We start from the raw sequence: 25099 nt of genomic DNA, 5'->3' as shown, positions 1-25099 counted from the left end.
GCAGTGATATAAGAGCAGAATAAATATGGCTATGTAATATGAACAATGTATGAACAACATGTACAGATATGTGCAATGTAGTAGCAGTGACATTATATTAGTAGTAAGAATAATATAGATATATGCATTGTTTTAACATAATATATAAGAAAAACAGAATAAATATGGATATATTGAATGAACCATATAGACATATATGTACAGTATGTACAGCTATGTGCAGTGTGGTATCATTATAGGAATAGTAAGAATAAGTGTATGTGCAGGATGAATAGTATGAATAGCAGTAGAATATGGCTACGTATAGGTGTAATTACAATATGTACATCTGTAAATAAATAAATAGAACAGTATGGTGGGGTAGGGTAGTGCAAATTGTCCGGGGGGGCTTAATGGGTTAATTATCACCAGGATGCAGAGTTAGAGTTCAGTAGGGTGACAGCCGCAGGAAAGAAGCTTCCTCTGAACCTGCTGGTATGGGTGCGGAGAGACCTGAGACGCCTCCCGGACGGGAGTGGGGTGAACAGGCTGTGGTTGGGGTGAGAACAGTCTTTGATGATGCTGCACGCCTTACGCAAGCATCGCTTGCCCTGGATGGTCTCGATGGAAGGGAGTGAGTAATCGGTGATACGTTGGGCAGTTTTCACCACCCTCTGCAGTGCTTTCCGGTCATGGGCAGAGCAGTTGCCATACCAAACTGTGACACAGTTGGTGAGGATGCTCTTGATGGTGCAGCAGTAGAAGTTCACCAGAATCTGAGGAGACAGGTGGAGCTTCTTGAGTCTCCTCAGAAAGAAGAAACGTTGGTGAGACACGCTCCACCTCAGTCCAGTTGATGAGGATGGGGGTGTGTGTGCCAGCTTTAAACTTCCTGAAGTCCACAATGAGCTCTTTGGTCTTTTTGGTGTTGAGAGCCAGGTTGTTGTCAGTGCACCATGAGGATAGATGCTGGACCTCCTCCCTGTAGGCCGTCTCATTTTTGTTGCTGATGAGACCAATCACCGTAGTGTCGTCTGCAGACTTTACTATGGTGTTAGAGCTATGTACAGGTTTGCAGTCGTAGGTGAAGAGGGAGTAAAGGAGAGGGCTCAGCACACATCCCTGTGGTACGCCGGTGTTCAGGGTAGGGCTGAACGATTAATTGCATTTTCGATAATATCGCGATATGTTAAAAAGCGATTTCCTAATCGCAAAGGCTGCGATTTGATCACATGACTCACGAGAGCAATCAGTCTGTACTCCGTAGAGAAAGCATCAACTAGCATGCTAACGCTACACTGTACCTTGAGCTGATTTCTGTCATTCAAACAACTCTGAGTTGTAGTTTAAAACTTTTACAGCCATTTTAATAAAATGAAGGGTTTTATTCGGGCTTGAGTCTATACATGCAGTTAATGGATACAGGCACACAGAACTCAAGGCTCGGTTGGCAACGATTAGCTCTGCTTAGCGGTTAGCTCCGGTTAGCGGTTAGCTCCGTTATAAAGATATGAGTGGAGGAGCTGCCACTGAGAGGGGTAACAACCAGACTGATAAATGACGTTCGGGGAGCTTTCACAGCAGCGTGGCCGCGGTGTTTCAACGGTTTTATTAGTACAGTTAATCCCACGGCAAGAACACCAGCAACTAGCTAACGCAACGATAGCCTCTCTGAACAAGTGCACACGGCAGCACGCAACTTCACGAGGGGGAGGGGCTGGAGGCAGATCCTCTCTGTGCACTGTAAAAAATTACGTGTGTGTGTGTGTGTGTGTGTGTGTGTGTGTGTGTGTGTGTGTGTGTAGGCCTACTATATTTTTACTTATTTAACTGTCTAGTGTGTAATTGTGTGTTCATACTATACATTATTATATTATTCTTTGTTGAATAATACAGAAGACAAAGAGCTTAAAAAAATAATCGAATCGAAATCGCAATATTTGGGGAAAAAATCGCAATTAGATTATTTTCACAAATCGTTCAGCCCTAGTTCAGGGTAATTGTTCAGGAGGTGTGATTATCTAACCTAACAGACTGAGGTCTGATGGTTAGGAAGTCCAGAATCCAGTTACATAGGGAGGTATTGATGCCCAGTTCACTGAGTTTGGTGATCAGTTTGGAGGGGATGATGGTGTTGAATGCTGAACTAAAGTCAATGAACAGCATTCTCACATAGGTGTTGCTATTGTCACGGTGGGACAGGGCAGAGTGAAGTGCCGTAGAGATGGCATCCTCTGTGCTCCTGTTCTGACGGTTGGCGAGTTGGAAGGGGTCCAGTGAAGGTGGTAAGCAGGTCTTGAGATGGGCCAGGACCAGCCTCTCGAAGCACTTCATTATGATGGGGGTGAGTACAACTGGACGGAAGTCGTTAAGGCTTGTTGCAGTGGAGTGTTTTGGCACCGGCACGATGGAGGTGGTTTTAAAGCACGTGGGGACAGCTGCTTGGGGTAGTGACAGATTGAGAATATGTCAGTCCAAACCTCAGTCAGCTGCACAGCACAGGCCCTGAGTACGCGTCCAGGGATACCATCAGGACCAGCAGCCTTGCATGCATTAATCCTGCTCAGTGCCACACACACGTCGGTTGGTGGAGAGTGTGAGGGGCTGGTGATCTGTAGAGACCACAGCCTTGATGGACACCTCTTTGTTGTCCCTATCAAAGAAGTGGTTCAGCTCATCAGGCAAGGAGGTGTCGGTGACAGGGGGGTGGAGTTGGTAGCTTTGTAGTCTGTGATGACCTGGATGCCTTGCCACATGCGTCGGGGGTCAGAGTTGTTCTTGAAGTGATCCTCAATCCTTAGCTTGTGGTTGTGCTTGGCTTTTTTGATGCCCCTATTCAGGTTAGCCCTGGATAAGTTATAGGCTTGAGCATCATCTGATCTGAATGCAATGTCACGTGCCTTCAGCAGGAGTCTGACCTCACTGTTCATCCATGGCTTCTGATTAGGGAAAATCCGTTTGAGGGTGGTGACACTGTTGATACAGTCCAGAACGGAGGAGGCATATGAGTCAATGTATGGCATGGGTGGCCTGAGTTGCGAACACTCTCCAGTCAGTGTTACCAAAACGCTGCTGAAATGCAGAGTCAGCTCCCTCTGGCCACACTTTGACCATCCTTAATGTTGGTTTCACACGTTTGATGAGTGCTAAGTACTTGGGCAGTAGAAACAAAGAGAGGTGGTCTGAGTGGCCTAGATGGGGGAGGGGAGCAGCTTTGTATGCATCAGCTACCTTAGTGAAAACTTGGTCTAAAATCTTTTCTCCTCTTGTGGGGCATGATACATTTTTATGGAATTTAGGCAGTACAGTCTTTAAATTGGAATGGTTGAAGTCACCCGCGACAATGTAGGCTGCCTCAGGGTGTTGTTTACTAATAGCAGAATGCAGTTCTTTCATGGCAATCTTAGCGTTAGCATCAGGAGGTATGTAAACTGCTGTTATTACAGTTGATGTAAATTCTCTGAGCAGATAGAAAGGTCTACACTTAACCATGAGATATTCAAGGTTAGCTGAGCAGTGACTCTCGGTGATAGTGATGTCCGTGCACCACGTTTTGTTAACATAAATGCACAAACCCCCACCTCTGGTTTTGCCGGAGTCAACGCCCAGCTAGCTCGATAGCGCTGTTGGGTATTCTGCTGTTAAGTCAAGTTTCTGTGAAAATCATGATGTTGCAGTCCATAATGAGTCTGTGTGTGGTAATCCGCAGCCGCAGTTCATCCATTTTGTTCGCTAGCGAGCGAACATTGGCGAGGAAAAGGCTTGGAAGAGCAAGTTGATGTGGAGTTAGCTTTAGCCTCTGCCGAATTCCACCGCGAGACCCAAATATCTTGGATGCTTTATGTGCCTTCTTTTTTTGATCAGTGCAGTGTTTCTTTTATTTTTTAGAGTTTGTATGGCTTTTGAATCATTAGTGTGTCACGAGCTAGAGACAGAGCATGCCCCTGTGCTATTGTTTGGTTTGCACAACATTACAAACAACATTTGACGTGTATGAAAAGTCACATTCCTCTCAGCTTTTTCCATCATTATACTAACCGGTTGCCGATGTTGACGCTGTCGCCGTTGACAACGGTGCTGCCCATGCTGGAGTCGCCGGTGCCGTCGCTGCTGCTGGTGTCGCCGGTGCCGAAGTGGCATCCACGGGAGTCACTGAACCCTCTTTGTTTATCGAAAAGGAATCTTGAATAGAAAGATCAGAGACGTGTTAACCCTCATGTTGCATTGGTGTAACTCCAGGCTGTAATAAAAATGGTTTCTTCTCAAGCTCACGAGGAAATGCTAGCTGCTAGCAACTAGTTAGAGCTAGCAGTGATAGCATTAGCTTATTGTTATCTGCAACATGTTGTTTTTACACAAGTTTACGAGTAACCTAAAATATCATGGTTGTTAGAAGTGAGCTTTACAATAGCCAGCTAACTGCAACAAAACTTTCAAGCAGAGAGTGTGCCTACAGACGTTAAAGTTAAAAACACTTACCATCCTCCTTAATGGACTACAACAGAGCCGTGGCCGAGTCGAGTACACCCCCCCTCCCATTGCTCGTCGGTCTTTAGCCATAACTCGTGTCCATCTGGTCAAACCACTTCCAGCTTTTTTGGTTTGAACCACTCCGGCCGTTGTGGTCCTTGATGGCGCAATAATCACTTTTAAGTTTTTTGAGCTTTTCCCTACATTGCTGGAAAGTGTGGTTGAGGTGGTTTGAGGACAGCAGTTCAGAGACATGTTGGTAGACTTTGTCATTCCGTGTTGCCCCATCCAGCTTTCGCTGGATCCGCTCATCATCAGCAACCAGACACAAAAAAGTCTTTACCTCCTCAGTCGACCACGGTGTGGTTTTGCGGGTTGCCATATAAATTCCAGTAAATAGTGCGGAGTAATAGGTTATATCTCACAGTCTCCGGCTAAACTATTTAAACATGGCGGGTTTGTTTAGGCACTCCGCACTCTTGTCTGTCGCTAGCAATGCTGACGCAGTGAATAGTGACGATTCTCTCTGACCAATCAGTAGTCTGCAGTGTTTTCACGTCACCTTTTGGTATCGCCTCAGCTCGCTTGGAACCTCGACAGAGGTGATACTAAAAAAGTACCTGTTAGCAGTACCAGGGACTTTTTTTCATAATGGAAATAAAAAAAAAAGGCGAGTAGAGGTGAGTCAAGCTGGTACCATGTAGTGGAAAAACGCCATTAGTCTGTAAAAAGTGCTGTGTCATGGTTGAAAAAACAGCAGGTGTGGCTCATAAACTGGTTGTCATAGTGATAGCTAAGTGACACCTGGGAGACATAGAATCTCAGAGAATAATTGGCAGCACACTGCTGGTCTCTCTGCTTCTCAGTCAAAAACCTTGCACTGTATTCCTGAAATCTCTTCACTTTGAGCATCCCAAGATTTTGCTGAAGCTGTAGACATGTTATTTTTGTAGATAAAGTTAAAAATAGGGTTTGTGCTCAAGACTGGAAGTGAAATTACAATGCCGTGGATGATAAGGAGAAGAGGGTATATTGTGCTTTGAGCTAATTAAAAAACTACAAGGCATATTGCTTAAATGTAAATATTGAAATGTTGATGTCATCACCCACTAAGTCATGCAATACTCACTCCATTATAAGCACAGAAAAATAAAAAAATAAACTTACACAGAGATACCACAAAAACTGTAAAAGATACCATGAAGCTGAATACAACTGTAATAGCTTAAGGTTTTGTGTACAGTTTAAAGTTTTAATGACGTCTATAGGTAAAAGTATATGGGAGGAGTAGCATTTCAGAAAGGAAGAAGACTGAAGAGGATTTGAAGATTGCTCCAGGAGTTGGAGGTTGAAGAATAGAGAATAAGTTCGGAAGAATCGGATAACAATACTGTGAATGCTGCTGAATCAGCATTTACACAATAATTTAATGTTATCAAGTTTCTCACTATCAAGTATGCTATGCAGCAGCAGCAGTGCAAACTGTGAATCATGATTGAACGACTCAAAAAGCTCCCCGGTATGTGATTGTCATGATTGGATGACTAGCTGTCAGTGAAACTCTTTGCTATGGCAACACGTAACATCAAAAAACCCTGATCAGGCTTCATTAGCCTCCCACCAGTCTCCCTCGGGTTTACTGCAGCCCCTTCCGGTCCCGAGTCGTCCATGGTCCAACATAGCCCTGGACTTTGTCACTTGTCTCCCTGTGTCTGAAGGTAATTATACCATACTCACCATTGTGGACAGATTCTCTAAATCTGCTCACTATGTGGCATTACCGAAATTACCGACTGCCAGTGAGGCAGCGGACCTCTTAGTCTTCCGTCCCCATGGAATACCTGTGGACATTGTTTCTGACAGAGGCCCACAGTTAATTTCTCAAGTCTGGAAAGATTTTTGTTCTGCTCTTGGCGCGACTGTGACCTGAATCTCCTCAGGATTCCACCTGCACTCAAACGGCCAGACTGAGAGAGCCAACCAGGACCTGGAGGCGTCTCTTCACCGATCCTCCACCTCCTGTACGCATGATTGACGACCACCCGGCCTACACTGTCCAAGGGCTTTTGGACGTTCGGCGGCGGGGTAGAGGACTCCAGTATCTAGTTGACTGGGAGGGTTATGGACCAGAGGAGCGTTCTTGGAGTCCCAGAAGTTTTATTTTGGATCCGCAACTAGTAAAGGACTTCCATCGAGCTCACCCTGACAAGCCGGGGCCTAGAGGGACGCCGGGAGGCGTCCGTTGAGGGGGGGGTCCTGTTATGGTCAGCTCTCTCTCCGCCCTGTTTTTGGGTGTCTTTTCCCTGTGTGTCTGTGTTTATTTGTGTTTTTCCATTTGGAGTGCTGGAGGTGTGGTCCGGAGGAAAGTAGGTCAAGGGGCGTGGCCGCTTCAACCCTGCACAGCTGATCTTCACAGCTGCATCTAATCTCCAAGATTCAACCCAGCAATATTTAAACCCGGACTGATCACCTCTTCAGTGCCAGTTCGTTATCTACAACCCACGTGGTAACTTGGCTCTGAGTTCCAGCAGTACTCTAGTTTTTTCCCTTGTTATCTTGTGCTCATACTTACCCTGTGTCTCTCTTCAGTTACCGCTCTGATCTACTGCTTCCTCTGCTGTGCCTGCATGCTTCTAGCCTCACTGTCCAGCCTTATCCTCCACCTTGGGAAACCACCTGTGTACTCATCTCTGCCTGTCCACCTCGTGTCCCGTAACAACTTGGACTCTTCCCCATCGGCTCGCCTCAAACCTCGGATCAGCCAGGAGTTTCCCCGCCCTGACACAACCTACTGTTTTCTCTGAGTACACTCTGTTTCATTAAACCTTTTAAAACTGCTTTACGTTGTCTGTGTGATATCTCTGCGTTCTGGGTCAGAACTAGCCCTTAACAGAAGCAAACTGGATTATTACTGGATTATTAGTATTATATTTAAGATTGAGTTAAAAAACTGAAACTTAACCATATGTTTGATATAATTCAATAAAGGTCCCCAGAATATATGAATTGTCAAATTGAAATGGTTGGAAGCCAACATAAATGCAACACAAGTGACATGCAGTGTTCCTCATGTTAAAGGTAAAAGAAGAAGCTAATTTTCTACTGGGATTTCCATATGGAACAACCTGCCCATGCATATTAAACAAAGGCAATTTTTAAAATAACATTTAGGACAGCTTTTATAGAAGAAAATTCTGTGCAGGTTGTTGCCACAGGGCACACACCTGCATCGTTCAGTGGCTATATATACACAGCCAGATTTAGAGTGTCCTGCTACGTCCAGCTATGCTCTGCTGTGCCACGCTATATCCTGTAACGCCCTGCAGTGCCTTGCTATGACAAGAACTACTACGACTAGTGTTTGTAGTCACTGTTCCATTATCTTTATTGTGACTACTACTGTTCATCATATCCCCAACCGGCACCGTCAGACACCGCCTACCAAGAGCCTGGGTCTGCCGAGGTTTCTTCCTAAAAGGGAGTTTTTCCTCGCCACTGTCGCACTAAATGCTTGCTCTTGTGGGAATTACTAGAATTGTTGGTGCTTTGTAAATTTCCCAACAAAAAAACTGCGTACAGCTCTGGGGATTTCCATCCTTCCTCCTGCCGCTTTGTGTGAGTGTGTATGTGCTTCGGAGTCAGTCAAAGTATCTGTGGCAAAGCTGCTGTGGCTCAGGAGGTAGAGCAGTCGTCTACCAAATGGAAAGGTCGATGATTCGAGCCCTGCAGTCCCATCTCAAAGTGTCAAGACACTGAACCCCGAATTGCTCCTGATGCTGTGCCATCGGTGTGTGAATGTTTATCTGATGAGCAGGAAGCACCTTTTATGGCTGCCTTGGCCACCAGAGTATGAATGTGTCTGAATGGTGAATGATTGCTGTTCTATGTAAAAGTGCTTTGAGTAGTCGTTAAGACTAGAAAATTGCTATATAAATGCAGTCCAAGTAGCAAGATAAAGCAGAGGAGTAATGGATGGAGAACCCACAAACAACTATTGTGAGCTGCTACCATTGAATTCTATGGTCGTTTATGTACACAGTCTAGTACCTTTACCTTTTTTGCTGTTTTAAACATATTCTTTTGCGCCAAATTAAATGTTTTATGGTCACAATTGAAAAAGTGGGCAAAAAGTAGGCAGTCACTGTTGAGCTCTATAGAGGCATGTTTGGTGTGAACTCATTGTTTTGCTTGATGAACTGGATAAAGCAACTCTTAGCTGCACAAATCTCTGCCTGACTTTGGTGAAATTTTTAGACTTGCGTTGAGATGCCAGGACTAGTAGAATTATATTGTTTTTTGTTTGTTTCCATCAATTTGTATGTTTCCATGTATTGTGTTTGTTGTTTCCATCGAGGACCACTTTGGAAATAAGTATTTTTAGTAATGCTTTTAAGCACTATCCTGTGGGATTTTGTAACATGGTACTCCTTTAAGTTGTTGTGCTTTTAAATTCCTAATTAAAAAATATAATTGCCTTATTTTTGGATTTCAATTTATGGTATGTGGCTGGACACGTGGGGTAATAGAAATAAGATTCTTAATTTCAGTAGTAAAAAACACAAAGATGTTTTTAAAGAACACTCACCAAGTTTAAGTACAATAAAGCCCAAGGTTAGTTACATCACTTTCGCTCCAAGAGAACAGTAGGCAAAGATTCTGATTCGGTTTTGTGGTGTATCATGCAAGTTAAACCTTAAGGGCACTGGAATGACTCCCTGTTCAATTTACTGACCTTTGGAAAGCACTGTCATACTAAAATCCCCATTCACGCACGCTCATCATTTGCATGTGACTACATACAAGGTCTCAGATCATACAGTTTCCATGGGGCTGTGGCATTTCATTTGGTGAAATCAAAGGTAGCTATATATCAGAGGAGGGAATGAGACAAAGGCAGAGAGAGAAAGAATGAAGAGTGATAGTAGAGTACAGCACAGAGTTAGTGAGCAAGGGAGATGTTAAATTATTCTCTTTTGATTTGTAATAATAAAATCATTTCATCAGTGAAATATGTCCTTGTTTTCTCCCCTACAGGCACTGTACAGCTCTCTCCAAATATCTCCCACTTCTGTGAGTTCCAAGGCTGGGAGCCCAGGCGAGGGGGGACATAATTAAGAATAAAACAATATTTGCTCCAAAGTTAGCACTGCTCTGCCCTGGAGAATGAAGTGTGGGTTTTCATTTGACTGCAAATCTTTGAATCTATAAGAATATGTGTCCGTTCTTCGGAGCCACCTGGGTGAGATTAAAATGCAGAAATCTTTCTGTACAACTTTATTTATGACTCTTTAAATCCCCGCTTCAAACACTCTTCCTTTTTCATGCAGAGTTACGAATGTACTTTGTATTTGCAATCTACAGTAAAACCAACTAGCAGAGAAACACCAATCTGAATCCAGACCATGAACATTGACGTTTCCCAAAAACATACTTCATATAAGTAACTCAGATTTTTATTATAATTTTAAATGAATCACATTGAATTGGCAAAATATGTTTATTGTATTTTTTAAAATTGGGTCCTAAATATGATTACATACATGATTTATGGCAATATGATCTCAGTCTGGAGGAGTTATCTCAGAATTCCTGACATGCTGTGCAACATTGTCTTAACTGGGGAACTGAGGAAAGCCGAGGGAGGGATTTTAAATGTTAGACAGTGAGTCATTTAAAAAATTGGTTCAATCGAAACAAAAAGTGACGTGGAAAAACAAGCAAATAAAATACAAATTTTCAAATGGGGTTTAGATAGACACAAAGTCGGCCACTACATTTCAGACTTGGAATATTTAGAACAGCTAACTAGTGCATAGAAGGTTATCCCTGAGCTGTTTGGAAGATTTAAATAATTAGTAATGCTATGTCCCAGCTGTGTGTAAGTCTGGAAGCAGAAACACAAGTGTACATAATCCATTAAAACATAGGGTGTCTTTGCCTTTGCAATTTGCACAACCAGTATCACTGTGTTATTGTGCACACACACACACACATATATATATATATATATATATATATATATATATATATATATATATATATATTTTTTACCATTTATCCATTTACCCTGGCTGTTGTTCGATCCTACAGTCAGCTGTAGAATCAGAATCAGATTTATTGACAAAGGTTTTCAAAGCTTGGTGTATTTCGTGCATACAATAAATATATTAAAAGGGAATTAATAATAAATCAAAGTACTGCTACAGTCGAGAACATAAATAATGAATAGGTATATTACATCAAAAGTTTATAAAAAGACACTATAAATACTACAAATATGGAGCCTGTACGGTTTGTGCAAGGTGTGCAAAAATATTGATCAGTGGTAGGGGTATGCGGTTAAGAGACTGTCAGAGTCTGTCAGTCGGGGTTCCGGGCCTTGTTGATTGTGTTGTGCCTACTTGCGTCTGGAAGAAACTGTTCTTGTAATGTGAGGTTTCGGTCCTGATGGGCCGCAGCCTCCTGCCAGAGGAGAGTTTTTCAAAATCACACTCTATAAATAACGAAGACCCAAGAATTCCAATAATTCCCCCAAGAGCAAGCATATAGTGCAATAGTGGCGAGCAATTCCTTTTAGGCAGAAACATTGGAAAGACCCAGGTTCTTGGTGGGCGGTCATCTGCCGGTGCCGGTTGGGGGTATGATGAACAGTGGCAATTATAGTAACAATATGGTCAAATGAAGCTTCGCGAACCATTTTCTGAGCTCACTAGATGGCACTCTCTGTTCAAAGAAAAAGGTTAAAAGAATGGCAATTCAGTGTGTTTTCAACCCTTTGTTGAACAGAGAGCGCCATCTAGTGAGCTCAGAAAATAAAGACTGGTTTGCAAAGCTTCATTTGACCATCACTAGTTGTAGCAGTTCAGGGCGTAGCAGGGCATAGCAGGTCGTAGCAGGGTGCCGAGTAGGACCACGGCGGCAGCTGCAACCATGATTTAGGTGCCACCCTAATCCAAGGAAATCTGCGAGGCGAGAAAACATAACGAGTTTAGTTAGAGAGAGAGGATCTCAGTGTGTCAAAAGTAGTCCTCCTGCAGTCCAGACCTACTGTATAACAGCATAACTAGAAGCTGGTCCAAGGCAAACCTGAGCCAGCTCTAAAGCTTCCAGCACCAGGTATTTCCGAGCGGTCTTATATCCAAGTACTGACCCAGCCCGAACCTGCTTAGCTTCCGAGATCGGACAAGGTCGGGCGTAAGGGTCCTGTAGGGACAGAAGATTGCAACCAATCACCTTCTCAGAAGAGGAAATGATACGCTGAAGTCTTCCCATGTTCTTGGTGGGGGTGGCAGTGTACAAGATGGTGATGGAGGAGGTAAGGATGGACTCGATGATGGCAGAGTAGAAGTGCACCATCATTGTCTTTGGTAGGTTGGATTTTTTTCAGCTGTCGCAAGAAGTTCATCCTCTGCTCTGCCTTTTTGATGATGAAGCTGATGTTCAGCTTGTTGTGGAAAATCTCTTTGTGTTAGGTGATGAAGCTGGAAATTGAGATTGTCTGACATGCTGGAGTTATCAAAGTTATTTTCTTTATTCTTTTGCAAAAGAAGGAGACAGTCTGACAGAGTGACAATGCAGTCTGTGAGAGTGTGTCAACAAACAAAGAAACCTCAGGGTTTTTATAGCTGAGCATACAGAGGGAGGGACTGTACTTCTTGTCGAATAAGCAATTATTTTCTGCTGATCCTACTTCTTTCACTGCTGAGTCTGAGATTTTATAGAGAAGACTGCTTCAGGCCATTGAAGTTGGCTCTCTGCCAGGTGCTACCCCGTGTGGAGGCTACATGAGAAAGAGGGGGGTCGTGTAGCCTCGCACGACGGAGGCAGAAGGAGCTATGATCGCCTTTTAGAATAATAGAGCACTTATAATGGATCCCTATAACTGATATAATATATAGAAAACAGATTAAATACCATATAGTATAAAAGTAAATACATATAAAGTGATGAGAATATAAAAAAACATGCAGTAATGGATTGCAGTCTTTTAACCGGTTTTTGCAGTAATTTTAAGCCAAAAAAAAAGGGTGACTGTCAGTCGCGTACAGAGGATCGCAAGGTCGTGGTCTTTCTAGCAGTTATTGTTGTTGTTATGTTTAGCCAATAAAAGGTGACTGGCAGCCGGGTACAGAGCTCCGCGAGAGCACAGGCTTTTATGGCTGTCAACAAAGCAAACAGTATGAGAAATCACAGTCTCAGAACACCAACTGAGAGGAACTCTACAAGCAGAAGGTAAAAACTATTATAAAAACAAATATATATAACAAATGGTAAGCTAATTACTACAAATATGAATTACATTTTAACTAAATTATTGGGAAAGAAGGGTCGCAATGTCTAACATAGGAAAAGTTCTGCAGCCTGGGGTTGCTACTCACATGGATTCTCATGTGAGTAGTGGGAAATTGGTTAACATAAGGAAGGGAAAAGCCATGTTTGTATTTGCTTAAATGCTTGTTGCTTTTGAATTTGTCTTGCATACTAGCATGACATTTGAGTACATTTGAGTGTATATATATATATATATATATATATATATATATATATATATATATATATATATATATATATATATATAAAAAAAGACTAAATTAGATATAGACTACATAAAAGCATACAGAAAGCAACATTGTTGCCAACTTTCCAGTGAATGTATATAAATAATAATTGCTGTGGATGCGGTCACAAAAGTTTATCCCTGCATGGACCAACGCAAATGGCCCAAAACACCTCATTCTGTGTGTAATGAAACGTTACTGATACCAGATAGTAGATGTAGTGGTAATTAAGTGGTTTAATTCAATTTCAACAGAGTGAACTCCAGCTCTACTTACTGTCCTACTGACTAAACGTTTGCATCATTTTACCCATTACCACATTATAGATCATGAAGCCACTCCTAGACTTGCAGTACACAATGCATAAGTCTGGGTTTGGCAATGCTGAGTACAGGGCCATCTTTAGTCCACATGGGTGGTGTCACAAAAGCCGTTATCGTTGTTGAGTGGGCTAACAATAACCTGGAGAAATGATTTATCTATTTCTTTTAATGACTGAATAAAGTATCAGTAAAATAATCAAAACATAATTGTGGTATTTAAGGTCAGACAACTATTAATGTGATTTTATATACAAAATGTAGTTGTCCCACAGTATTGCCGTCATTTCCACCACAACACTGTAATGTCCCTTTAAAAAGATTTTATGAAAGATTGTATGGGTAGTTTCTATGGAGATGAACAATGACATGTCTAACATGGATGAGATTTTGAATTTCTTCACCAACTTGGAGAAGAAAACTCAAGGTAAATATTGCTTGAAATGAAAATATTTTTATTGTATGTCATTTCCAAACATGGTGTAACATCAATTGAGTTTGTAAATAAATAGATTTTTTAACATAAATAGATGTATTTTGCATGCATGCAATGCTAGCTACCAATTCATAGCTAATCTGTAATACTAGCTTGGATTTCTTTACAAAATACTGTAGGATTGTCATCTCCACCAACGTCATTTCCAACACATCACTTCTTGGGTGGAAATGACAAAGGTGAGGTGGAAATGACATTCATGCTTACAAGATGCATTTCATAGATTGTGTGGCTACATATGTATATTTATTTATTTATTGAAATGTACAATGCTAATGTATTTATTCAAATGTATATCTGTTGAAATGCCTTTTCATCTATTTTTAAGATGCTGCGGAAGTCAACTGCAGAAAGGTCTGTCCTATAAGGATACTAAAAGAGGACCCTGTCGAATATGAAGAGCGACTGAAGAGAGACAGGGAGAGATACATGAGGAAAAAAGAAAGAGGGGTTGTAAAGCCAATTGCAGATTTGTCAAAGCGAGAAAAACGCAAAAGAAGGAGACAATGGAGAACCAATCAAGAAGATGAACAAAGCTCTTAAGGTACAGGCCTACCTTTCTACCACTACACCACCAAACTCTCCAGATTCTGTGCAGCCAGAACATGATATTGATCCACCTCCCACACCACCCTCACCAACCTCACCATCACCCTCTGCCCAACGTTTAAGTCAAAAACAAAGGGGAAGGAAAAAGGTTCTAAGAAACCGTTCAAAAGTTTATGCAGCATTGTATGAAAGCAATGCTAAGCTTGGGAAGGCTCTGCAGAAGGCTGAGAGGTACCGCAAACGGTATGACCGATTAATGAAGAAAGTGAAGCAGGCTGACTCCCCAAATGCCAAGTCAAAAAAGCAGATGGCAACACCACCACACACTCTAAGAAGATTGATTTTCCATAATGCTCTTCTTGCTGAGCTGAGAGACAGATATGAAAATCTGTCCTCCGAGAGAGACAAAAAACTTATTTCAAAGATAATGGCAGGAAAGATCCTCAAGAAGTATCGCCTACTGAAAATGGCTAGAACAGAATTTGGCTTCTCAGCCAAGAGAATGAGAAATAATGAAAAGAGGTCAGCAGCACTTAAATACACAAGGAAGAAGCAAAAAAACAGCATCAGCACAGACACAGAAGAGAAAATCAAGCAATTCTTGGAAAGAGATGAGAACAGCAGAGCAACAACAAAAAAGGAGACTGTGACACAGAAAAAATTAAAAAACAAAAGGGATTCGTTAATGAACCCATGGAAATACTTCATGAGAAATTTAAGAAGGAGTATCCTGACATACAGATTTCTTACAGTGAGTTCTGCAAGAAACGTCCTTTTTGGATTATAAAGGACAATTAAGGACAGAGACACATGCATATGCAAGACGCATGCCAATATGCAGTTAATGGCAGACAAACTGCTGCAGCACAAAGTGATCAACAGCAGTAAAATTGAAGATTTGGTTGTCTCTCTGTGCTGTTCACCATACACCAAGGAGCGTATGTACAGAGAATGTCCCAACTGTGTGGACAAAGAATTGCAGATCTCGGCCTTTGATCCTGGGGCCCAGACATTTTGGCACGCATGGAAGGCAAAAGCTGAGGAGAGAGAGAAGAAAAAGAAAGATGGAACTAAAGAGAAAATCAGAGTTCATCTCACTGTTAAGGAGAAAATAGAGGGCACACTGCATACTTTACTAGAAGACTTTTCAACAGATCTAAAACAAAAACTTGGAAAGCATGTGTATAACATCAGGCATCAGTATGCAGCTCTCCGTGGCCTAAAGGAAAACTTGAGAGAGGACGAGGTCATTCTGCATATTGATTATGCAGAGAACTTCCAGTGCAAGTACAACAGTGAAGTCCAGGCGGTACATTTTGGAGATTGGCATCACCAGGTCTCACTCCATACTGGTGTGGCCTACACCTGGAAGGATGTAAAGTCATTATGCTCAATCAGCTCTTGTTTTCGCCACGATCCCTCAGCGATATGGGCACATCTAACCCAAGTGCTAACCTACTTGAGAGAACAACATCCCACTTCCACCACACTTCATGTGGTCAGTGACGGACCAACGACGCAATACCGCTCAAAAAAAAACGTCTTCCTCCTCACCAATGTTCCTTACCAAATGGGTTGGATAAGGGTGACCTGGAATTTCTTAGGCGGGCCACGGCAAAGGCCCAGCTGATGGGATTGGAGCGGCGGTGAAGAGAAGAGCGGATGATCTTATTGCAAGAGGGAGGGACATTCCAGATGCACGAGTACTGCTTGAGGAGCGTAAGCAGCAAAAGTCTACCACCAAGCTGTTCTATATTGAGCCAGATGCCGTTGAGGCAATGGATGTTCACGTTCCATCTGAATTACAGACAATTCGTGGCACGATGAAAATTCATCAGGTATGGTATTGCGGTTGTTTCTTTATACATTTTATGGTCCTGCTGTTGTTTCTTAACACAAGTTATGACTAATTGAATGCTCTGACAGACTGTTTTTTAATCTCCTTGCAGATTACCTCTCATTCTCCAAGCAAGCAAGATGTCATGGAGGATTCTTAGTTGCTTTTGCTCTGCACCCAACGATTGCAACTGTTTCACACCAGAAACGGTCAGGTTTCAGCCATGGGATGAAGCTACCCCCACAACCAGTACACTTCCTGTCACATCCCAAGATGGAGGTCTGCAACCAATTTTGGACTTGCATGAGGGTCTTATCGGTCAGTGGTGTGCAGTGGTGTATGATGGAGATACTGTACCCAGGTATTATTCAGGATGTTGAGTTATACAATGGTGCTCAAGTGAAAACAATGACCGGTATTGGGATCAATCGCTTTTATTGGCCACTGAGAGATGATGTCATCTGGTACCAACTAGAGTTGAGCCGGATACTCGGCTGAAACGAGTATCCGGTACGGATAAAGCACTTTTGCCGAGTATGAGTATTATACGAGTAATACGAGTCAATATCTGTGCTCGGATTGAATAAAAATCCTCATTGGGTAGTTGACTGTGTCTGTGTTCTGTGATAGGCTAGTCGTCACAGCGCCCCTCCCCTACACACATACAGATTTATACTGTTGCTGTGTCCCGCTCTGCTCACTCACACAGAACAACTCTCTCTGTCTCTCCCTCAGTCACTCAGGTTCGCGGGTCTTTTCCGTTAACGTTGAGGGTTTCTTCAGCTTCAGGTTTGTTTTTTACTTCGGTTTGTAGTACTTACTTATTAACCAGTAGAGTTCTGGTAAACGTGGGGTTTGTTCAGACGTGGTGCTTGGTAGAATGCGACTCGCGTTGCGTCTCTGCCTGTCGGAGATTTTTTTTCTTTTTTAAACCGTCAGCTGGCTCTAAACAGATCTGAAAAACAGCGTCGGACTATTTGATCCGTAGAACACAGTCCCCCCCGCCCCCCTCTCTCTCTTTCTCTCTCTCTCTCTCTCTTACTCACTCACTCACACACACACACACACACACACACACACACACATACCTGGTGTGGAAATAAAAAAAAAAAAAATCACACTGATCATAAAAAAAGAAAGTTATATTGAGTATGAAAACTCTTGTTCATTACATTTTACTTCATAATTGCAACCGCATGTGTTGTATTCATTGTTGCAAAACTTGTTCTGTATATAGTTTGTTTGTTATTGTGTTCAAAACCATTGATCTGAAGCTCAATGCTGATGCTGTCATGTAAATAGTTTTCTAATCAGCAATAAATATAACAATTTCTGATCAACCCATATCAATTGCATGCTTAAAATGACATACCGGTTAAAGCCCCACCCATTTCAAGACAACCCGACCCACTTCCAGGTTAAATCCCGCCCACTTCCGGGTTAGGCCCCGCCCAGTCCGAGTACAGATACAGATACAGATAATTCATATGGTTAACAGATACAGATACAGATAATGCTGTACTCGCTCATCCCTAGTACCAACCCATGGATATAATAGGCCTCATCCCTGAGCCCGTACCAATGACAAAACGGCACAAGGAGATTAAAGGAGAATTCCGGTCGATTCCAACCCATAGCTCTGTTGTTTGTAAATTAGGAGTACTGTCAGTAACGAAACCAATCGGTGCTGCCTACACCGAGTTATCCTCCTGCTAGCGTTAGCACCCAACAGGCTTAAACAGGGCTTAAACAGGGCAAGTTTTAAACGTGTTTTTAGCCTCTAAACATGCTCGAAATGCCATTACAAGTGCTTAGCCATGTGCAGTTATTCCTTCCAAGGGAACACAGCGAATTTGACTGCAGTAGATGTGACAGAAAGCCATAAAAGTTGTGTTAATCCATACCTCTGTTTATTTCCTGGTTTATGGTGAAGCCCACACTAGTCGAATGCCGATCTCATACAATCCAATATTCCAAAATGTATTTTTTCCACAAAAAAACGATTTGCCGAGGTTCTTTCCATAGTACTGCGTATGTATCAACAAGCTGTAACCTGACACCACAGTGGAGCGAGCAGAGCTGCAGTTCAAGAATTCAACAGCTAGGTAACCTAGCAACGGCAGCAGGGGGAGGAGCTCACAGAGCTGACAGACGGAGCTTGGAGTTAGATCAGGACTAATATGAGAAAATGGTTCCAGTTTGTGCCTTTCCAAATTGCGGCAACCAAATGAAGAGATATTTAAGCTTGAGCTTTCACCGTCTACCCCTCCGCAACCGGGAGATTTTACAGTTGTGTGTAGCATGATTATGTATAAAACCACACACTGCACTGTACATACTTTACATTGATTGTGTCTAGATTGTGATATTGTAATTTCCTTTTTGTTGTTGAAGTAAAGACACAAAAGCACAAATGTAATGTGTACTGTTATATTATAAAACCACTGATAACAGACAGGTGCAGCAATATATTATAGAACTGTACAATGTACTTATTCTTATAATTTATTTATTCTTACAATTTACTTTACTTGTACAACACTTTTTCCTAATAGAACTGTACAATTGCTTTGTTTATTCCTAGTAATGGCAATACCAAGTACTTATATAATAATACAAGTTACTAGAAATCATATTATTAGACTCAGAAAATATCCTCTGCCTCTTTGAATCCCGTGTAACTTCCAGTGGGGGAGGGGTACTCTGGTCTGATCACTGCTATAACACAGCTAGGCAAAGTTCTTCTGGTGCCACGGCCAAGGTGCTCTCCTCTCAGAACCCACTCCAGAATCACCCGGTAGGCCACAGTCTTTAAGCCTGTTGGGTGCTAACGCTAGCAGGAGGATAACTCGGTGTAGGCAGCACCGAATTAGTTTCGTTTTTCTCGCTACTGACAGTACTCCTAATTTACAAACAACAGAGCTATGGGTTGGAATCGACCGGAATTCTCCTTTAAGACGGAAGTTTGGAAAGAAATCTGCAAGATTTGGCCTTGAATCACATTGCCTCTCTCTCTCTCTCTCTCTCTCTCTCTCTCTCTCTCTCTCTCTCTCTCTCTCTCTCTCTCATGCACGCACAGCCCTTGTGTTCAAGATGCTTTACAGTTCATGTTATATGATAATTGATATGATATAGTTTAAGGTGTCTTTTAAATGTTCTCTTCAGAACAGTGTTCATCTAAGAGACCGATTAGAATTTTACAATACCAAACTCACTCACACACAGCATGTGCATGCTCAAGATGCTTTATAGTTCATGTTACAATGCATTGACATGACTAAAGTTTAGGTGTTTTTTTAAGTATTCCAAAATTCAAAACAGTGTTCATCTAACCAATTAGAATGTTACAATTTTACAATCACAATTTATGCGTAACTTACATTTTTCATGTGACTATTTGTGGTTAAAGTTGTTTACAGTAAGACTGTAACTGTTCATCTGGTTATGGAACCAAACAGACTAATGACTGAGACTAATGATTTGTTAAATGGAATTGTCTGCTTCAGAAGGTTTCAAATAAATGTCTTCTGTTTTTCTACATCTACGTCCATTCATTGTCATTTCCACTACCTCATAACTTTTTTAAAAATATTTACAAAATTCTAATCACTCATTAAAAACTTCTGCATAGTTTATGGGATAATGTTCCACTTAATGTAATAACACAAGTAGTTATTTTTCTGAAATGTATCTAACCAATCCAATATTATATTTCAGGTTGTGGTGGATGTAAGCTTTGTGTTTGGTCCTCATGACAATTAATTTACTTAATCCACAAATCTATGGTAATTGCAATATAGGTATAAACTGGTAAAACTATGTGTGAAAGTGGTCTTACACTGTTAAGAAATTATGTATATCATACTATTTTTAAATAATAATCAAATATTTACATGTGATGGAAATGACATTTGTTCAGTGCGGGTCGGAAAATATTTCAAAAAACACCAATTTGTCTTATAATGTAAGTGCGTTCTCTTATGGATCATCAAACTAGACTAGTTATATTAACATGTCAGACTGTGACAATTTTGATTTGAACACTTTTTTTCCCCCTCAAGTTCACAAGGCCAAAAGTGCCTGTAGTTGAAGAAACACCCAGTAACTGAGAGCGTTCACACTCGTTATTGTACAAATGGAGCCCTTTATGATTATGATTTTGCGTGCCTCGACCCAAGGACCTTTGGAGATAAGGGGCTTCCATGTGAATCACTAAAACAAATCAGCAAATATCTCCTGAGGTTTGATGAGAGAGCCACACCTGGAAGGCTCAAGGCTGAGCTCTGTAGGCTGGTCCACCAATGGGAGAGACTAAAGTTGCCCCATTTTGAGTTATACACTGTCCGGACTGCAGAAGAACAGACCTGTTTCTGTTGAGGCCCAAGGTCAGTTAGGAGACAGACAGTTCGTCAGTTAGTTCATCATGACATCATGTTAACTGACAAATAGCTCCTCTCCTCCTCCTTTCTTTCTCTCTTCCTCTCCTACTCGTCTCCTCCTTCTTTTCTCTTTTCTTCCTCTCCTATACTTATGGTCAATTATTCGTTATGGTTATGGTTAATCTTTCATTAAAGGAGAATTCCGGCCAATTTTTACGTTATTCTTGATCGCTATAGCTATGCGAGTACTTTCGATAGAAAAAAACCCGACCCGAATCAGTGCAGGCAACACAGAGTAGCTGTAGCTACGTGTACAAGCATCCCCTGAGCTAAAACGGCAGTTGTCGGGGCAAGTTTTAGAGTGCCTTTGTGCCTCTTAACAGACACAAAATGCAATGAATATCTCTGTGCCACATGAACAGGGCCCTTATGTGTCAACAAGATGCGTTTTAGCTAGCAGCTAACAGCTACTAACACACTACTGTTATTTTTAGGGGGGAATACACTTCAAGACGTGACATGACCTGTATCGAAAGTACTCGCGTAGCTATAGCGATCAAGAATAATGTAAAAATTGGCCAGAATTCTCCTTTAACTGAGTTTTATACATTTTTTAATTCACATTAATACTTTTTGAAAATATTCAACACAGCTGATCGAGATTCCCTAATGTGACACATTTCCCACTTTTCAGACTCATTCATTCTTCTTTAGCTGCTTCTTCATCCATATTGAAGCCAGCAATCCTGTTCAACATCATCTTAAAATGAACTACAGATGTTATATCATTACATTCCACATCTTTCAAAGTGTTGGAGCCATTACACCACTTTGTTTGGTTTATATACCACGTTGGTTATGCTAATTAATCTGCAGTTTTATGTTTGAGCACTGGGTGGAGCATTGCCTTTGGGAAAGCATAAAGGTAATCAGCCACAGGTACACAGGTGTGTGGAAAAAGGGGAAAGCATACAGCTTTTCACCGTGTCAGGTTTGCGTGCCATTGTTTGATTTGTGTGCAAAAGAAAATGAATGGAACTAAACCAGAAATGAAATGAAATGGACTGTATTGCTTGTGCGACGGTGAGCAGGCCGTCAATAACTGGGTCTTAGCACCGAAATGCAGACAGATTTTGGACATTGATTATTGGCACGCAGAACATGCGTCCAAGCAAGTTCTCCCCTGGTCCCACATCATGGCCTAATGTAGGAGTTGGTAAAAGACTCTACACAAACATTATTGGTATTATTCAACTATTCAATGATACTCATACTAATTAACCCATTCCAACTTTTTCAGCTATTCTCACTACTTTACCTTCTTACACAATTCAAGCCACAATCCAGTGTAGCATCAGCCTTTCAACATACAGCATTCACACCGCAATTTCTTCAGAAATTGCATTCTCTAGTTACTATTAAAATTACTTCCGAAAAGGTTCTATGTGCGCTTTTTACGCAAAGGCCGCTCCAAGTCCCGGGCTAAATTTTTGTCCCAGTACATACCTGAATCCTGGACTCTGACTCAAGTCCAACTCGAGTCACTTTTTTCTGGACTCGACTTGGACACGTGCACTGATGACTTGGACTTGGACTCAAGGATTTATGTAATCGGACTCAAGCATTCATGAAATAGGACTCGGAAGTTGGAAGTTTCTGACTACTGTTATGTGTAATAGGCAGTGATGGAGTCCTGGACACTGACACAAGTCTGACTCATTTATTAAATATTTATCATTAATGTATGTATTTAATGTAACAAAGATTTAATGTCCGTTGTCCAAAGACTACCTTCGACCATACAATACTCTCAAAAATTCAATACCATAAAATAATTGTTTATGTACCTTGGTTTGCCCATAGGGTGTACTCAACGGAAAGCCTTCCAAGTAGTTTCCCTTAGAAGTCCTCTTCCGGATGCCGCAGCAAAAAACGGAATTAACAATAAAAACAAGACAAAACAATGTGCACTAACACATCAACATCTTGATCTATACAGTTGCATTCTGGTCAGGTCGGATCTGGAAATGATTTAGAAATAATTGCAGGTATCGAGTCAGTTGTGGAGGAAAAGTTCCACTCATTAGTACATAAAAATATGTTTTGATTGTTCAAGCAAATGCTCTAAAATCAAGAGGTATCATGTCACTAAACTGCCTTTACAAAACATAAGATTTTAGCCTTATACTACTAACTACATTTACCAATTTTGTATTTTTTTGTGTTCATGCTGCAGGGCCAGTTTTATTGGAGGCGTCAAAAAAGTCTCAAGTACAAAAGCAGGTCATTGACTAAGAAAACAAAGAGAGGAAGCTGGCCCCTTATTCAGAAAGAGAGAGTATGGGGGCTTGAGTGAAGGCGAGCCTTATAAAAGGGCTGCGCTGAATGAGCGAGCAGTGTAGAAAGCGGGAGAGAAAGAAATGGAAAAGAGAGAAATAAGAGAGAGAGAAAGGAGAGGCTCTCTTTAATAAAGCCTTATAAAAAGCTTTGTGAACGGCCTCTGTCTGTCTTTCCCACACAGGTCATAACAGAAAAGTTCTCTTCATTTGAAAAGGAGCTGGTGCTGAATAGACTCAAGGTCCACTTCAGTCTGATGAAGAAACATTCTTGCTTTTATTGAAGGAGGACTGGAGACTTGATGACACAGGAAAGAAGGGGGGGTGCAGCAGCAAAAGTGCAGAAAGGAAAAACCATGGACATGAAAGCACTGTAATTCCATTTCTTCAACAAGGTGTTTTTTGTGTGACTGCAGCTTCCCTTAAGCTTGTTACAGGAAAGAGATTTATAGTAAAGTCCTAAACGTTATAGTGTAGCTGCAGTTGGAAGATAGCAGAACAGTTAAGTGGTTACACAGACCAAAGAGCACTTTGAATATGAATGTGGGAGCATAAATCAGCACCCAGTCAAATAAAAAATGCCTTATAAATATGACACATACACAGCCTCACTGAAACTTTTAAGTAGTTCAAAACAGCACATTCTCCCAATCATGCAAACACGCACACAAATGAACATGCATTTGCAAACATGCAAATGTATTCATGTGCACATGCCAACACATACTGTTTAGCTTAGCCTAAAAGCTCACACATAAACTAACTCAAATGTAAAAAGCTTTTCATATTCAATGCAGTCGTGCTCTGCAGTTAATCAAAAATAAAGAGTCTGAATGAATCACTATTGAACATAAAAGTTCTTCTCTTCCAACACATAATGATGAAGAACATCCAGTTTTTGACATCTAGGGACACATTTAACGTGCTGAAGGAAAGCCGTGTGGCGAATTGTTTTGATAAGTCAGAGCCTACCACTGACGGACAAAATGTGTTTGACCTGATGGAGAATCCTTTGTAGCTCAATGATGGGAAATGGTGGCGTGGTGTGCAAGTCTTTTTTTTTTACCTCTTTTGCTGTCTCCTCTTACTTCTTGGCTGAGGATGACATATGAAGAAGAAGCATTCTGACCTGACAAAGATCCATTCACATTTAAATATTTTACCCCTGAACACCCACCCTGACTTCTCTATAGCTTTTAGATGATGGGAATGGCAGCAGCCTTTTATTAAAAAAAAAAATCTTTTATGATTTGGGCCTTTCAGTTGGTTGGAAATTGGACACAAAGTTCTCTTTAACCCTAAAGACATGCACCAAAGAGAGCTAAAGCGATGAATGAGTATGAAATGATCACAAAAAGGAGCACAGAAAGAAGATCTGTAATTTAGCAAGACACATTTTGCTTGTTTTTCTGGCGTTAAAGGCTTTCAGCGTTGGGAATGGCAATACCAGCTGACCCTGTTAGTGTCTGTTTCAACTGTCTTGGACGAAGAGTAAAAAGCACGAGCTAACCAAGGTCTTGATAAATGACACCCATTGACAGACCTCAAGTGAACTTCACTTCATCGAAATCACTGACATAAAAAAGCTATCGTGTAAGAAGAGAAAGACTCATGGTTAAGATGAATGTTTTTTTTTTTTTTCAACCATTTTATTTCATATATAAATTAGATAGCATAGTTTCTTCTACTAAAAAACCTTGCAGCCCTGTGAATTACAACACACTCAACTGGCAGGGATTTGAAACTTGCTGCAAATATCTAATCCATCACATTTGGTAAATTTGTCCTACTATGACTTTTAAAGCCTCATACTAACTTCAGATACACTTCGGGATGTACCTTTGCACAGAATAAGTCATCACTTACATAGGAAGCACATTAGAAAGTTGTGTGAAAGTGTTTTCCATCTTTCCATCAAAACCAAAATCTGACCACCCAGAGGAAAGAAGACACACATTCCACACAGAACAACCCCAGCTGGTTTGCTAATCTAATAATAATCTCATTAAGTTCCATATTAAATAAATGCTACACTCTATCACGTAATTGCTAATAGATAAATGGTTTCACATTTGCTGTTCGTTGTAACTAGTGTCTGGAAAGACTTTGCTGAGACAAATTGGAAAGGAATGCCTTTTAGCTTAATAGATTATTTGAAATAAACAGCAGAAGAGC

General features: G+C 41.3%; 1 long non-coding RNA gene across 1 annotated transcript; it reads right to left on the bottom strand.

The window, feature by feature from the left end:
- Positions 1–247: 247 nt before the first annotated feature.
- Positions 248–25099, bottom strand: LOC116042214. The gene is made up of 4 exons (XR_004103155.2): positions 25089–25099; positions 19666–19675; positions 6961–6966; positions 248–328 (listed from the first exon to the last, which is right to left on the bottom strand). It is a non-coding gene; the product is annotated as an uncharacterized LOC116042214 (long non-coding RNA).

The sequence above is a fragment of the Sander lucioperca genome, chromosome 1 (genome assembly GCF_008315115.2).
Source record: "Sander lucioperca isolate FBNREF2018 chromosome 1, SLUC_FBN_1.2, whole genome shotgun sequence".
NCBI lineage: Eukaryota > Metazoa > Chordata > Actinopteri > Perciformes > Percidae > Sander > Sander lucioperca.
Note: the sequence above shows the minus strand (reverse complement) of the source record. Positions and strands in the feature narration are given on the sequence as shown.